Source organism: Schistocerca americana, chromosome 3 (genome assembly GCF_021461395.2).
Source record: "Schistocerca americana isolate TAMUIC-IGC-003095 chromosome 3, iqSchAmer2.1, whole genome shotgun sequence".
In the NCBI taxonomy this organism is placed as follows: domain Eukaryota; kingdom Metazoa; phylum Arthropoda; class Insecta; order Orthoptera; family Acrididae; genus Schistocerca; species Schistocerca americana.
The window spans coordinates 836,394,132-836,410,469 of NC_060121.1; the positions used below are offsets into that span (position 1 = coordinate 836,394,132).

At 41.9% G+C, this 16,338-nt stretch overlaps 1 non-coding gene across 1 annotated transcript; it reads right to left on the reverse strand.

Moving 5' to 3' along the window:
- Positions 1-715: 715 nt before the first annotated feature.
- On the reverse strand, positions 716-788 carry Trnaa-cgc. The gene has a single exon. It is a non-coding gene; the product is annotated as a tRNA-Ala (tRNA).
- Between the last annotated feature and the right edge of the window lie 15,550 nt (positions 789-16,338).

Consider the following 16,338-nt stretch of genomic DNA (forward strand, 5'->3'; position numbering starts at 1 on the left):
GAAATAAAGAATGAAATCATTTTTATTTTTACCCACAGAACATAGGTGCAGAGTTTCTTGAATACGCGTAACTATTTCTTGTTGCAGGCATTTTACACGTACGTCTGAGAGTGAGTTTCTTTTTCAAGTTTATCTCAGAGCTTTCGGTCTTCCAAGATCATGTCCCTTGTGTTGTGGGAAACTAAATTACGTTTCTGTGTCAACAAGTCAGGACTTCCTGACTAACACTTATTAAATAACATTTTTTCACCAACGAAACGAGCCTACTCAGCAAGGTGTTATATTATTAAAGCTGGAAGGCTCACTGTGACTGACTTCTTCTTGTTGCTGTATCATCAGAGAAGGCATTATTATTGTCATTACCGTCATCATTCACGGCTTTCATCGTTTTACACGCACGATGTAAGTACGACTTGCACTACATACTGCTACTAATAAAAGCTATATATTCTGTTCCACAGCTACTTGTTGTAATACAAGAAGGCAAATATTTCTGTGTTTGCATGTAACATAACTTGAAGCATCTGGGAAGCAGAGCATGGGAGGAGGAGGAGATTAGTGTTTAACGTCCCGTCGACAACGAGGTCATTAGAGACGGAGCGCAAGCTCGGGTGAGGGAAGGATGGGGAAGGAAATCGGCCGTGCCCTTTCAAAGGAACCATCCCGGCATTTGCCTGAAGCGATTTAGGGAAATCATGGAAAACCTAAATCAGGATGGCAGGAGACGGGATTGAACCGTCGTCCTCCCGAATGCGAGTCCAGTGTGCTAACCACTGCGCCACCTCGCTCGGTGCAGAGCATGTAATAAAAAACTACTGACGATGAAAAGTGGGAGAGCGCCATCCAAATCAGAGTGCAAATGTTCAACACCAAATATGGAGCGATGGTGCTGTATCATTTTAAAGAATGCTAAATATAACAGCAGTCAAGCTTCTCGAGTATTAGTGCTGGTGAAACTGACTATTTCGACACCAGCGTCACGCGCATGATTTATTGCTAAAGAGTGAACACCATGGACGCAGTTGATTCCGAAAACAGTGACACTTATTTCATGTGTGCCTAGTAAGAACACAGTTTACAAAACGCTAGTTTCTAATCATGTGGTATAATACAGTGGAACTATAAGTGAACTCTTAAGTCACTAAGAGATTATTGTTGGAGCCCCTTGTTTAAATTTGAAAAATGTTTAGCTCTCGGACGTTGGTTTTGGTTATGATCTAAATGATTTTTTAGCACTGAATACGGGGATAATGCACTTACTTCGAGAGTGTTTTACAGATTCTCAAGATTGTTGTTTCTAAGTGTACATCAGGCAGGCGTCTATTTATTACACTCAGCTGTTTCTGTTTCTGTATCACAATGAAGTTGTTATATTAAATGTATATTACTCGCTTTGTATACAGTTTCCATGGAGAACGCAGTTCAGTACTAGTTCGATGATATTACGGCATATACAGCAGTCAGAACGTGATATCTATTGGAGACGTCTAAAATATTTTCTCAAATTGTGAAAACCTACTATTTGCAATTGATAATATAAAAAATTTGCTGAAGATGAAGTAAAACGTCCATTGAACTCACATATTTTCCACCGTTTGTGATACAGAAAATGTCAGACGATCTACGCAACAAGTCAAAGTTCACTGTGATTTAGTGCACGAAAATATTTTATGATCAAGTACTCATAGCTTTTTTTGTTTGTGTATCTCACTCCCTTTCTTTCCCTCTATTTATTTATTTATTTATTGTTGCGTGGGACCAAATTAAGGAGAAGTCTCCATGTTCATGGAACGAGTCAATACATGAAATTATAACACGATATTAGAAACAGATAAAATGAAATATAAAAAAACGTATTCAGGTGACAAGTCGTAAGTTTAAATAAAGAAAATCAACAATGTAACACTGGAATTTGCTTAATTTTTTGCTCTTCCAGGAGCTCCTCGTCAGAATAGAAGGAGTGAGCCATTAGGAAACTCTTCAGTTTAGACTTAAAGAGTTTGGGCTACTGCTAAGATTTTTGAGTTCTTGTGGTAGCTTATTGAAAATGGATGCAGCAGAATGCTGCACTCCTTTCTGCACAAGAGCCAAGGAAGTGCATTCCACATGCAGATTGGATTTCTGCCTAGTATTAACTGAGTGAAAGCTGCTAACTCTTGGGAATAGGCTAATATTGCTAACAACAAACGACATTAAAGAAAATATATACTGTGAGGGCAATGTCGGAATTCGCAGACTATTGAATAGGGGTCGACAAGAGGTTCTCGAACTTACACCACATATAGCTCGAACAGCCCGTTTTTGAGCAAAAAATACCCTTTTTGAATCAGAAGCATTACCCCAAAAAGTAATACCGTACGACATAAGCGTATGAAAATACGCGAAGTAAACTACTTTTCGTGTTGAAGTGTCACTTATTTCAGACACTCTTCTAATGGTAAATAAAGCAGCATTTAGCTTCTGAACAAGATCCTGGACATGGGCTTTCCACAACAGCTTACTATCTATCCGAACGCCTAGGAACTTGAACTGTTCCGTCTCGCTTATAATACGCCCATTCTGTCTGATCAAAATATCGGTTCTTGTTGAATTGTGCGTTAGAAACTGTAAGAAAAGAGTCTTATTGTGATTTAGCATCAAATTATTTTCCTCTGTAGTGTATTATAATGATGATGGTATTGACGATGATGATGAGGAGGAGGCGGATGTGAAATTTTTTCAAATGTTCAGCGTGTATGAGATGAAATTTAATGACTAGGCTGAGATGTGGTATTATATAATTCACAGAGATGACGATAATGAGGCATAGGTGGAAATTTTTTTATGTTGTGTGTGCACACGTATGGGATGAAATATAATGATTAGGCTGAGGTGGAAAAAGACGAAGGAAAAGGAAATACTGCTTTTACAAGTCACATACACCACTACTGGTTTGTTTTGAAAGAGAGAGCTACCATGCCTGAACAGTACAGAAATTCATGTACGAAATACAGAGGTATTTGTGTGTGTGTGTGTGTGTGTGTGTGTGTGTGTGTGCGTGCGTGCGTGCGCGCGCGCGCGCGCGCCTCTGATGGTGCGCTGTGCGCAATTCAGAGAAAGATATCTTTGAACATGACGTCATTTTACGCAAATATCTTTGAACATGTACCCAAATCTAGCGAAATATACGTAATTTTTTGGAGAAACTGCCTAGCTTCGAACTTCGCGCCGTTCTTACACAATTCAACTAGTTGACTCCACATCTTAACATTATTCTGATGTTTACTTGGGAGGAAGGGTTGGAGGAAGGGAAGGAAGAGGCAGAAAGTGGAAGAGGAGAGGGAGATGGAGGAGTAAAACACACAACTGTGCTAATTCCACCATCTTGCATATTTTAAATATCCCGCCATCACCATCCTGAACTTTTCGGTGACTGCAGCGCTGCCTAGGGGCAGATATTAAAATTTTGTCCCAAAGTCGCTATAGATATAGTACAGACAGGGGCAGTGTTTCCAGTTTACGTCATCGGCTGCCTTCATCTACATCTACATCATACTCCGCAAGCCACCTAATGGCGTTTGACGGAGGGTATTTTCGGTACCACTATCTGATCCCCCAAACCTTGATCCACTCGCGAATAGTGCGTGGGAAGAATGATTGTCGGCAAGTCTCTGTATTATCTCCAATTTCTCTAATTTTCTCCTCATGGTCAATACGCGAGATGTATATGGGGGTAAGTAATATGTTGTCCGACTCCTCCTGACAAGTGCTGTCCCGAAATTTCAGTAGTAACTCTCTCCGTTGTGGATAATGCTCTATCGCCTGCTTCTATGGAGCACAACAGCTGACCGGCGTAATGGTGGTCCTATCAGTTTCTTGCAGGTGTTGTTCCAGTTGAATATATGGTAGATGATGTCGTAATTACAACAGGGACTGATAACGGTGTCCTGTTACCAGTTTGAATAGGTATTTTGAAACTATCAGATTTTCAAGTTGATTTTATACCCAGACAGTTCATCTCTGGGCATGGATTCCTTATCTTAATCTCATGATTCCCATTTACATCTCCTAGAAGTCCTTAATAGGAATTCTGAAACATCCTATATACCTTGGACGTCCGTTCCATTGAATTTAGATTCATATGCTCGTACGACGGTTTTAATGATTTGCATATTTTGTTACAGGCAGATGAGTGAATCTTTCATTCGTATTTAATGGACAAAAATTACGTTATATAACACAGAGTTCGTTGGAGGAGGTGCACAAACATAGGAATGTAATAGCACAATCGATAAGAACACTTTATTTAGATGTATTTGTATCAGATTACTGCGCTTACTAGTACTGTAATTTTTTTAAAATGTATTTAAACCGATAAAGTACAAATTGACAATAAGTATGTTTCAGTCGCGTTAAATGTGCATCCCGGTTACGAAGCTGAAAGTTATATTCTGATATTTAAATTAGATATGTATTAATCAAGTTCGTGACAGCGCCACTAATTCTTCTGCTTGACAAAATCATGCTCGTAGTCAAAATTAGTGAGAGAAACACTAAAAAGTCTCTTTTCATTTCCTCGAGAAAGATAAATTAGCAAACCACAGTATAGAAGCCTAAAACACTCACTCGTGAAATGATAAGTACATACTGCGAATATTTAGTAGCTTAAATAACACTGTCATTGAAAAATAGAACTATATACTCCCGCGAGTCACCGACGCTATCACTCTACAAATTTTTTTGACAGTTCAGATAACTCATGCTATGTCGCAAAATGCGGCAGTTCTTCTTACTTTTCTGCTCTGGCACAGTGGCGAGTGTTTTCACGAAGTTAGAGAAGTTTAAAATTCCCAGCAATCTTTATTCATTCGTTGTTTTGTCTTCGAGGAAAAAGGCAACGACCACGATTTCTAGGTCGATCTAAATCTGATTTCCAGGAGAGAGAAACAAACTTGTTTCACAAGCAATTCTTTTGAACTGCAGTGCTGTTTTTCCGGTCTGTTTTACATTTCATGAAATGCTGTTTCTGTTGAAAACAGTTCTTCGTTATGAAAAAGTTCACTACAGCTCTGACAATCGGACTGGCTTTAATGGAACGAAGTTAATCAGGTTACTGGAAAGCACTTTAAAGAAATACTTCACAATTTCTTTTTCATTCATAGAATAATTTCTTTCAGTAAATGTTGTGATCCGGATGGCAGAATCCTTTGTATTATAATGGTAGCACTGTAATTTTTTATATACTCCGCATGAACAGCTATCATCATATCTTCTGAGCAGATCACACATTTATCGAGCTTAAGTCTCGATTACGACATCACCAGTCGTTCAACTCTCGCATGTGCGAACTGACATAAAACTGAAGTACAAATGCTTGCACAGTAGAACGAATAACCAGTCCAAGTTGCAAATGTCTACTTTTTACTCATTCGATGACTAGTTCCGGGCCTAGACCCATCTTCAAATCATCCTACAGGGCAGAAAACCAAATTTACCCTCAAGTATAGCACAGTTATTACAAAATTTTTAAGCAGATTTCAAAGGTACAGAACATACAGTTTCAAAAGTTAGAGGGGGTTTATAATTAAAATTAAACTTTTAAAACGCTATAGCAATAACACCACTGGTCAGAATGATGTCAAACTGCAACGGAGTATTATCGGAAAAGGGGGAAAACGTATGGCAGAAAGAAAAAAGTAGTGTGAAAATTGATTAATGTATGGCGTTGCACGTATGAGAAAACGTAAATGAGAACACCTGTCATACGCACGACGCGTTGAAATTGGTACACGGCGTTTCCTCCTTTCGCGTCTGCGACGTTCACCATGACGGTCTCAATGCCGGATCTCGCTCTGCTTCTAAAGCTGTTTTACAAGAACTATGACTGTGCACACTTCGCTCTGCAGAAGTTCCGGACACTGAAGAGTTTGAAAAAAGGTGTTGGTCCGATGACTGCCGTGAGTCTGGAGAAAATGATTCAGAACTTGTTGTTTGCCGGCCGGTGTGGCCAAGTGGTTCTAGGCGCTTCAGTCTGGAACCGCGCGACCGCTACGTTCGCAGGTTCGAATCCTACCTCGGGCATGGGTGTGTGTGATGTCCTTCGGTTGGTTAGGTTTACGTAGTTCTAAGTTCTACGGGACTGATGACCTCAGATGTTAAGTCCCATAGTTCTCAGAGCGATTTGAACCATTTTTGGAACTTTTTGTCCCGTTCCATATTTATTCTCAAAAAATTCCGGTACAAGAGAATTATAGAGAAAGTGTTTTTACTCTGGAGAAGTAATCCGTGGGTAGCAATCAGGAGAGAAAGGACCAAGCGGTGTTTATTTATTTATTCATTGATATTTTATTTCGAGTGTGCCACGTTTCCTTGCATTCTTTTCCTTATGCGACCTTGGACTGTATGAATGAGATAATATGTGAAGTAGCAGAAAGCTTTGGTCAGAGGTCCGAGCATTGAATGAGTAGAGTGGTTCTGTGGTAGGGTAGTACCAACCTCCTAAAAGCGAAACAGTTTGGCAAAGATGGTGTGCAATTCAGGTCATACAGGCCGCGAAGACACGAGTATTGGCTCCGTCAGGTTGGCGAGCCATCCCCTCCACCACCTTCTGAACGAACAACGGTTAGCCGAGGTGCCCGCAGGTCCACTTGTTCCTCGGTAGCGGTGGTGGACAGCCGTGGAGACGCAGCTCTCGATTTTGGTAATGTTAACAAAGGTATCGGGATGTATCAAATCTGCTCGTTAATATGGTCTAGATGTTGAAATCAGGTGTACGATTACGGAGTTTATTTTTATAATTTAGTCCAATTTCAGTGAGAACTTTGCGTTTGTGTCTTTATCAGGCACGCACCGTGCGCCTTAAGCTCACGGTCGCATTATTGCTCTGCCTTTAACGGAAGTTCAGCCATTTAACGTATTTAAACGTAGTCTTTCTTCTACAGTAATATTTTGGGGGATTGTTTTAATTTACTTTTTCATATGTTTCCTTTGTGTACTTGCTTTCCCGCCACGTGGTCAGTTGGATCAACAGCCACATTGGTAAACTGCATTCTCGGTCTGAAAATGTATGGTAGCTGAGTGAATAACCATACGGTAGTGGGTAAGTGTAAGATAGAGAAGGAACAATCTTGGGTGTCCGTATTTTTTGCATTTCTGTTGGCTACTGCTACTTGGCCACGTGTGTGGAATAATATTGATATTACAGTTAGTTAATGTTTCTTGTGTCCCCCATAATTGTGTGATTGCCTACTATGAAGCGCGTTACGTAAAATACACGGTTTAAACTCTTGTATCTAGGAAAGTTCAGATTTTAATGCCCATTGATGGAATGAAGAATAAAGACTTGCAAGATTTTCCCGCCACATGATAGTAAATGTTCTCCCCCCCCCCCCCCCCCCCCCCCCCGCTCAGTAACGCGGTGTTCTTTCTGGAAGCAATATTTACTCATGGTTAAGTGCACCACTTGCTATCCATTCTTCAGCGTACTTCTTAAGGAAAATTGAAATATTTAGTCAAGTACCCCTCCGCCCTGACCGAGTTCGCTTGTAGTCTCTTTGCTGAACTTGTTTTGCATCCTATAGTAACTGACTGTAGTTAGCTTCGGTTTAGGTATAATTGTGTGCCTGCATAAAATTACGCTGAAGCCAGGTCTGCGCTCCCCTCTCCCTTTCTATAATTACGTACCTAAAAATGAATCATGTTAACTAGAGAGACCAGTTGTGATGATGTATATTCCAACAGATACACGACTAGTCGTGTCATCAGTACGGAATTAATATCAATAAATCTATATCCTCGACTGATTATTTCCTCCCTCCATCACAAAGAGTAGGTGAAAGTCAGTACCACAGTGGAATGCTGGGTCATTAAACTAAATAAAGGCTATATGCTCCCTACTAAGCCATGCATAAGTGCCTTCTGTGGTGGTTCTAAAAAAATATTGTCTTATCCTTTGCATTCAAATTTTTACCGGTTGGTTAAAACCTTCCGCTAGAAATTATTAACACCCGGCAGTAACTAACAGGGGCCTGTGATTTCGTGGACCATTCGAATATCTACAGAGGGTGGCTTGCAGTGGCTGTAGCACATGGTAAGCGACAGCAAATTTCCTACCAGTTCGAGTTTTAACATTAACTATACCACCGCCAGTACGAAGGTTACGTTGCAGGAGGAAACGAACAGATTCGTCATCAGTAGAAGCAGTGGCCACAGCAATGCAGGACTCGCATTCGGGAGGACGATGGTTCAATCCCGTCTCCGGCCATCCTGATTTAGGTTTTCGGTGATTTCCCTAAATCGTTTCAGGCAAATGCCGGGATGGTTCACTTGAAAAGGCACGGCCGATTTCCTTCCCAATCCTTCCCTAACCCGAGCTTGCGCTCCGTCTCTAATGACCTCGTTGTCGACGGGACGTTAAACACTAACCACCACCAGCAATGCAGGAGGAGACGAGTGGTGGTGTGGAAACGTGTAGAATTGCCCGACCACTGGACATACCGGTGAGCACGGTGCGTAAAATCCTACGAAACATCCTTCTTTGTTATCCATTCAAAATTACCCACGTGCATGATTTGCTTCCTGTTGACGAGCCAGCAAGAGAGACCTTTGCTTTACAATTTCTTGCTCGCATGGAAGTGGGCAATGATTGGCCGTGGAAGATTTTGTGGACGGACGAAGCCCACTTCCTTTTGTCAGGGTATGTCAATACACAGTATTGTCGGATACGGGCAACGGAAAATCCACACCCAAATCAGTCAGTACCAGTTCACGCTGAAAAGATCACTGTGTGATGCGGGTTTACGGCATCATTTACACTAGGGCCATACTTTCTCGAAGAGAAAGGTGGTTCCGATCTTGTTATCTGTACCGTTACTGGTAAGTGCTATGAGTGTCTTTTGCACAACCATGTCATTACAGCTCTCCAACAGCGTGGATCATTTTTATGGGAGATGGCACACCTCTGGACATTGCAAATCCAGTTAAGCAGCTCCTGAAGCGCCATTTTGGAAATGCTAAAATTATCAGCCACCATTTCCCTACAGCCTGGCCGTCTCGATCACCAGATCTTAATCCGTGACACTTCTGGCTGTGGGGCTGTCTGAAAGATGTGTTCAGTTTTCCGATTGCAAGCTTAGCAGCATTGAAGGCACGCATTGTGCAACACATTCTGAACGTGACCCCGGAAGCACTTCGATCAGTTGTGGAACATGCTGTTTCTCGATTTTAACTTGTTTCAGAAAACGGTGGACAGCATATTGAACATGTTTTCGCCAGTCACACAGAAATTAATAATCAGATTTGATTTTTATTAAAGCTATTTACGCGGTTTTTGGCCTAAGGACAATTAAAAACCGATATTTCCCATCCGATGTGATACGACCTTGCCGTGGTGGATGGGCTTACGTAAGTAACAGTATCACAACTGTACACCCACTCACACCGTCCGTCTCTGGTAGCTGAGTGGTCAGCGCGATAGAATGTCAATCCTAAGGGCCCGGGTTCGATTCCTGCGTCATATCGAAAGATCTTGCACCCGGCGAACGGTTACCCGACGGGAGACCCTACTCACAAGACATTTACATTTACCCATGCACACTGAGTAGTACAATTTGTTTAACGTCAAACGTACACCTTTACATTGTTGTGTGATTCATTTGTCATTTGTAGTCGACCACTATTAAATTATGATGCTTATAGCGCCATCTATTGCTGCATTTCATAACTATTTATTTTTCCTTCCGCCCTGTGTTTTCCCCCATCTCCAATAATATTCCGCCGCAATTTGACGTCTTTCTGAACAGTGGTGTTATTTCTACAGCGGTTCGAAACTCGAACTTTAATTATAATCACCCTGTACATCAAAAATGTAAAGCTGATGCCCACCAGACCTATGGACATAGCATATATACACAGGACACTCTAGCAAACATCTGTATGGCTACAGTGTCCTGTAAAAACTGTGAATTATATCTATTTAAAAAATACGATGTGCATGTCTCCTATTAAATCCAGCGGCGACAAAGTAAGTGCTGTGTTCTGCTCTGACTATAACCGATTTTGCTTTCTTTCTAACAACCATTTTTAACCAAGATACATTGATATTTCAACAATAAGAAAACCTCGTTATATACAATCTTTGATAAAAACTGTATATACAACAATGTGCTATTTCGACTTATTAAGCGGGGAAAGCCTACGAAGTAACAATGTGATGTTTTGTGTCCTGCATCGCTGTCGACTTCATAGAAAACCTGTATTTGTGACTTATAAGCTTATGATTGCAGTACCACTATAGAGTCTGAAATTGCCACAACAATAAAAAAAGATCACAGAGACGTGGAGTAGATCCACTAAGTAAAGAGGTGGGGGGGGGGGGGGGATAAAGTGGACATAGAAAGGGGGAAGGAGGAGATGGGTAGAGAGAGACGGGGAGAAGATGGACTGAAAGGGGGGGGGGCAGATGGACAGAGAGAGGAAAATGAGGAGAAGATTGAGATGGATACCCTATGCCCATACATATATAGCAATTGCTAAGCATTGGTATGTTCCTTTGTGTTTATAAACAGAAACGACGTTTCATTTATTGGGTAAGAAAAATTGCCATAATGTAAGAATTCGGGTGTCACTAAATCCTGGCGTCGTAGTCGAACATGAAACAGACTCACCGAAACTTGATGTATCTTGCGCCGTTTCACGAAGTTTATCAACGTTTCGTTCTTTCGGAGGGAACTGTGACAGGAATGTAATACATAGATATACTGCCAAACTGGTTGTTTGATCAACTTCACGAAGATAGCAATGATTCAATTTTTACGCATAACGGCGTCCTGCCTCATTTTCACCTTGAGATCCGGTATTGTCTTCACAGCACCATCCCACAACGTTGGATGAGAAGATAGGGCCAAATAATGTTGTTTATTGTTTTTGGCCTCCCAGGTCACGAGACGTCACACTTTGCGAGGTTTTTTTTGTTTTTTTTATGTGGGGGTACATAAAACACAGAGTCTTTGCTCCACCTATGGCAGTTACTCTTTATGATCTCAGAAATCGCATTGTTGAAGCTGTCCATTTAATAATCATGGACAAATTGATTTGTGTGTAGAATGAAATGTACTATCGTTTCTATATTTCTCGGGGAAAAAGTGGTGTTCGTATTGTGTCTATGGTATAGTGTTTGTACTACCATGTAACTCTGAACCTTCCTCTGTCTGGTGACATGCGCAATGCGTTTTCGTCATTCACAAGTTATCTGTAATAAACAACTGATATCTGTTGTTTCTTTTTAAACCACCCTGTTTACAATGCATCACGGTGTAGAGAAAGAAGAGAGAAAGAAATCGACATAGGACACTTGCGGTCTGACTAAGTCGGTTCGTGTAAGAGAGAGCGAGAGATATTAAACATTTAGCTCTGCAGCTTATCCGGCTTTTGTAGGCCATTTGAGGCTGTTGGCTGGCTTGATAGACCAAAGGTTTCCCGTGTCATATTTTTTGTCTCGACTTCCTCTACAGCACTGTGATAGGCTGTGAACTGTTACCGTTTACGTCCTGAACACTCGCATATAAATCAGAAGGAACGAGAGCGATTTGGTTGGGAAACAGCACTAGCAGATCAAGAACCTCATTTTATATTGCCTGTGCACCTTGTCGGCTACGGATTGAGACTATCCGTACACCTTCTGTAGATAATGATATTTTCCGCTCATCTGTGGTCGAATCATCGTGAGCTAACGTGCTATGTTCATTTATTTCTTTAAGATCAGTTTCAAACAAATATAATCATCAGAGTCTATTCCTGAAAAGGTAGAGTTTTATAAATAATTTTCATTTCTGGTGTTTGTTAATCAGCACGCCACACAGTATTCGACAAAACATGGATACTTGCAGAGATCAAAATGTTGTAGTTTCACTAATAAAAACGTGAAATTTTCAAATTATTTGATCCTGATAATGATTGTTTCGTAAACCCTCGTCGGCAATTTTGTGAAGGCCTCGTCGCTACTGCTGTGGCGGCCGAATTGCCACTGGTGCTACGCTAGACCGAGTTGGTGAGTTTGTGAAACGGCTTCTGGTGCAGTACACTGCTAAGACAATTACTTCCACTGTTAAACAGCTACGTCCTCGGGTCACATAACAGGATAGAAAAACGAAGCCCTACAACACTCCGACAAATTAGTAACAAAATGACACAAATGAGTTAAAAAGGTCTACTTATCTTTGTGATTTGTCGGATACTGAGGTCTGCAACACTGCGTGTAATATAGACCTTCACTGGCTTAACGCAAATAATCGTAGGTATGTAGCAAATGCAATTTACAGCAACTGTCTGTTCACTTCCAAAGAGTTCACTAAACGATGTTGCCTGTATAAGTCAGCCCTGGACGATGATCTGTAAGCAAGTGGGCCAAAGTTGCTCTTCTATCTTCCGAGTAGGCTTCTGTCCGTTGTCGTCCAGTGATTGGCGGTTGTACTCGGCCGGCAATTGGCTGAGACGAAGTCGATATCTTCATCCTCAGCGCCGCCCGTGGCGCTGACGGAACACGCGCGAGTGACGAGTCTCTATCGCACTGGCACCAGCTCACATCTTTGTGCCTGTGGTGCTTTGGCACTGGCTGTGCCTTGTTCGGACAACACTGACACTCGTTGCAATAAATACGGTCTTACATAAATTTTTAAAAAGATATGTGGAGCCACCTACAGAATAGTAAGCATTTTTACAGTCTCAGTTTAGCAAGGGTCATCGAGCCGTTTCAAAAAGTACCGTAACTGGCAGATAATTGTGCCAACTGAATGGGACACTGCAGGGTGTTACAAAAAGGTACGGCCAAACTTTCAGGAAACATTCTTCACACATAAATAATGAAAAGATATTATGTGGACATGTGTCCGGAAACGCTTAATTTCCATGTTAGAGCTCATTTTAGTTTCGTCAGTATGTACTGTACTTCCTCGATTCACCGCCAGTTGGCCCAATTGAAGGAAGGTAATGTTGATTTCGGTGCTTGTGTTGACATGCGACTCATTGCTCTACAGTACCAGCATCAAGCACATCAGTACGTAGCATCAACAGGATAGTGTTCATCACGAACGTGGTTTTGCAGTCAGTGCAATGTTTACAAATGCGGAGTTGGCAGATGCCCATTTGATGTATGGATTAGCACGGGGCAATAGCCGTGGCGCGGTACGTTTGTATCGAGACAGATTTCATGAACGAAGATGTCCCGACAGGAAGACGTTCGGAGCAATTGATCGGCGTCTTAAGGAACACGGAACATTCCAGCCTATGACTCGCAACTGGGGAAGACCTAGAACGTCGAGGACACCTGCACTGGACGAGGCAATTCTTCGTGCAGTTGACGATAACCCTAATGTCAGCGTCAGAGGAGTTGCTGCTGTACAAGGTAACGTTGACCACGTCACTGTATGGATAGTGCTACGGGAGAACCAGTTGTTTCCGTCCCATGTACAGCGTGTGCAGACACTGTCAGCAGCCGATTGGCCTCCACGGGTACACTTCTGCGAATGGTTCATCCAACAATGTTTCAATCCTCATTTCAGTGCAAATGTTCTTTTTACGGATGAGGCCTCATTCCAACGTGATCAAATTGTAAATTTTCACAATCAACATGTGTGGGATGACGAGAATCCGCACGGAATTGTGCAATCACGTCATCAACACAGATTATCTGTGAACGTTTGGGCAGGCATTGTTTGTGATGTCTTGATTGGGCCCCATGTTCTTCCACCTACGCTCAATGGAGCACGTTATAATGATTTCATACGGGATACTCTACCTGTGCTGCTAGAACATGTGCCTTTACAAGTAAGATACAATATGTGGTTCATGCACGATGGAGCTCCCGGACATTTCAGTCGAAGTGTTCGTACGCTTCTCAACAACAGATTCGGTGACCGATGGATTGGTAGAGGCGGACCAATTCCATGGCCTCCACGCACTCCTGACCTCAACCCTCTTGACTTTCATTTATGGAGGCATTTGAAAGCTCTTGTCTACGCAACCCCGGTACCAAATGTAGAGACTCTTCGTGCTCGTATTGTGGATGGCTGTGATACAATACGCCATTCTCCAGGGCTGCATCAGCGCATCGGGGATTCCGTGCGACGAAGGGTGGATGCATGTATCCTCGCTAACGGAGGACATTTTGAACATTTTCTGTAACATAGTGTTTGAAGTCACGCTGGTACGTTCTGTTGCTGTGTGTTTCCATTCTATGATTAATGTGATTTGAAGAGAAGTAATTAAATGAGCTCTAACATGGAAAGTAAGCGTTTCCGGACACATGTCCACATAACATATTTTCTTTCATGTGTGTGAGGAATGTTTCCTGAAAGTTTGGCCGTACCTTTTTGTAAGACCCTGTATACGTCGCCGCCACTGCCTACTTAATTGCCAGAAAAAGATGTCTCTTAGTGGACAGTAGCTTCCAGAGAAGCACGAAAGATTTTTGTTTTGACACTCGCTGATTTCAAAAACCGTCAAAGTTTAACCGGAAGTATGTGCCCGTACATAAAGAATGAAACTACACACCTTTATGAAAATATTATACAGTGAAACCGCGAATAATAACATATACAGAAAGACATCTAAGACTGTGTCTCTGTTTAGGGAAGCTAACCGGATGAAGCTCGTCTCCGACTTCGGTGGGAAACACGAAGGAACTAGACCTTAAAGTTTAACAGCAATTGTAATCATAAATTAGTCATACTTTTTCCATGCCGCCCAAAATTAATTTAATTGTCATCTTTCGGAAACAGTGTATGGTCTCTCATTTAGATATCAGTGCGTGTTTGTAACGCACTGTCACAAAATTTCTCGAAATACCGATTAAGATTTGCCTCCACTTGTGTCATCTCAGCGGTATGGATCTCCAGCATCTGCACCGGGTGTGCAGTACAGGGCATCGACTACTCCAGGGATTGATCACATTACGAGCGATAAACCAAGAGAGGGCCTGAAGTCTGTCTAAACAGGTTGAAAATTTAGGTAACATAGAATACATTAGTCGACCTTCCCACCGAGCGAGGTGGCGCAGTGGTTAGACATTGGCCTCGCATTCGGGAGGACGAGGGTTCAATCCCGCGTCCGGCCATCCTTATTTAGGTTTCCCGTGATTTCCCTAAATCGCTCCAGGCAAATGCTGGGATGGTTCCTTTCAAAGGGCACGGCCGACTTCCTTCCCCGTCCTTCCCTAATCCGATGAGACCAATGACCTCGCTGTCTGGTCTCCTTCCCCGAAACAACCAACCAACCATCGACCTTCCCCTACTGCATTGATACAAGGCAGGCCCAAGCATCAGCAGAGTTGCCATTCCCTAACGACGTAATTGTCTGTTATTTTCGTAGCCATATTTTGTATGTAGAACTGAAATTTAATCTTCTTCCGACTTGTAGCATGCGTTATAACCATCGACTGTCGTGAAACCCGTTGGTTACACTCTTGCCCATCATGACGAAATACGTTGTTCACACAGGTCCGACATGGTACAGTTAACGTATTGCTGCCGGCTGCAGCAGTCGTTACTGTTTATTCTAAACTTCCCCCGAGAAGCTACAGCATGTTAGCAAGTACCATTAATCAGACGAGAGGGGCAAGACCCGTGTTTCACTAAAGGCTTACGGCGACAGCAGGAGATTTATGGCATGGCTACTGCCCACCCAGAGAGACCTGTAATATTAATCGTTTAACACTAATTCCGTCTACAAACGGATGCATGTTACATGATAGCTCAAACGCCTTTTCCTTTACCTTTTTTCCTGTGGAGGTTCATCGTTTCTCCATTGGGATTTTCAGCTTGCTGAACTAATTGAAAACGTTCTCCATCCCTGAATCTTTGATTATTGAATATCTACGCTATACTTGAACATATGCGTGTATTACGACTAAAAAATTCTGTAATTACTTGAAATACTATAATTCTATAAGCATCAACAATCTCAGGTGTATTTCTTAAAACTTCCCTCTCTCCCAGAACTGCTTCATTTGATCCTTTTTGATATTTTACGTGCTAATCATTACATGACATATTTGAAAAGACGCAATATTTTTCCATCGTCAGGTTGCGCGCGCTGTGTATGTATACAGGTCTTGCGCTACTGATATTATTTCCTACTGTATTTCAACTGCTATTGTACTCTCACTCTTCCGCCGTTATGGAGACACATAGACCTATTTTACATATGTGTAGTATTACAAACGATGTGTCAGTGTTTTGAAAACACGGAAATTTCGTCCATAAGTGTAGAGGTTAGCACCAATGTTTCAATGACGATACATCGCCGATGCATCGACGACAAAAGTCCAAAAACATCGACATCGTTCAACAATGCACCATTCATTCC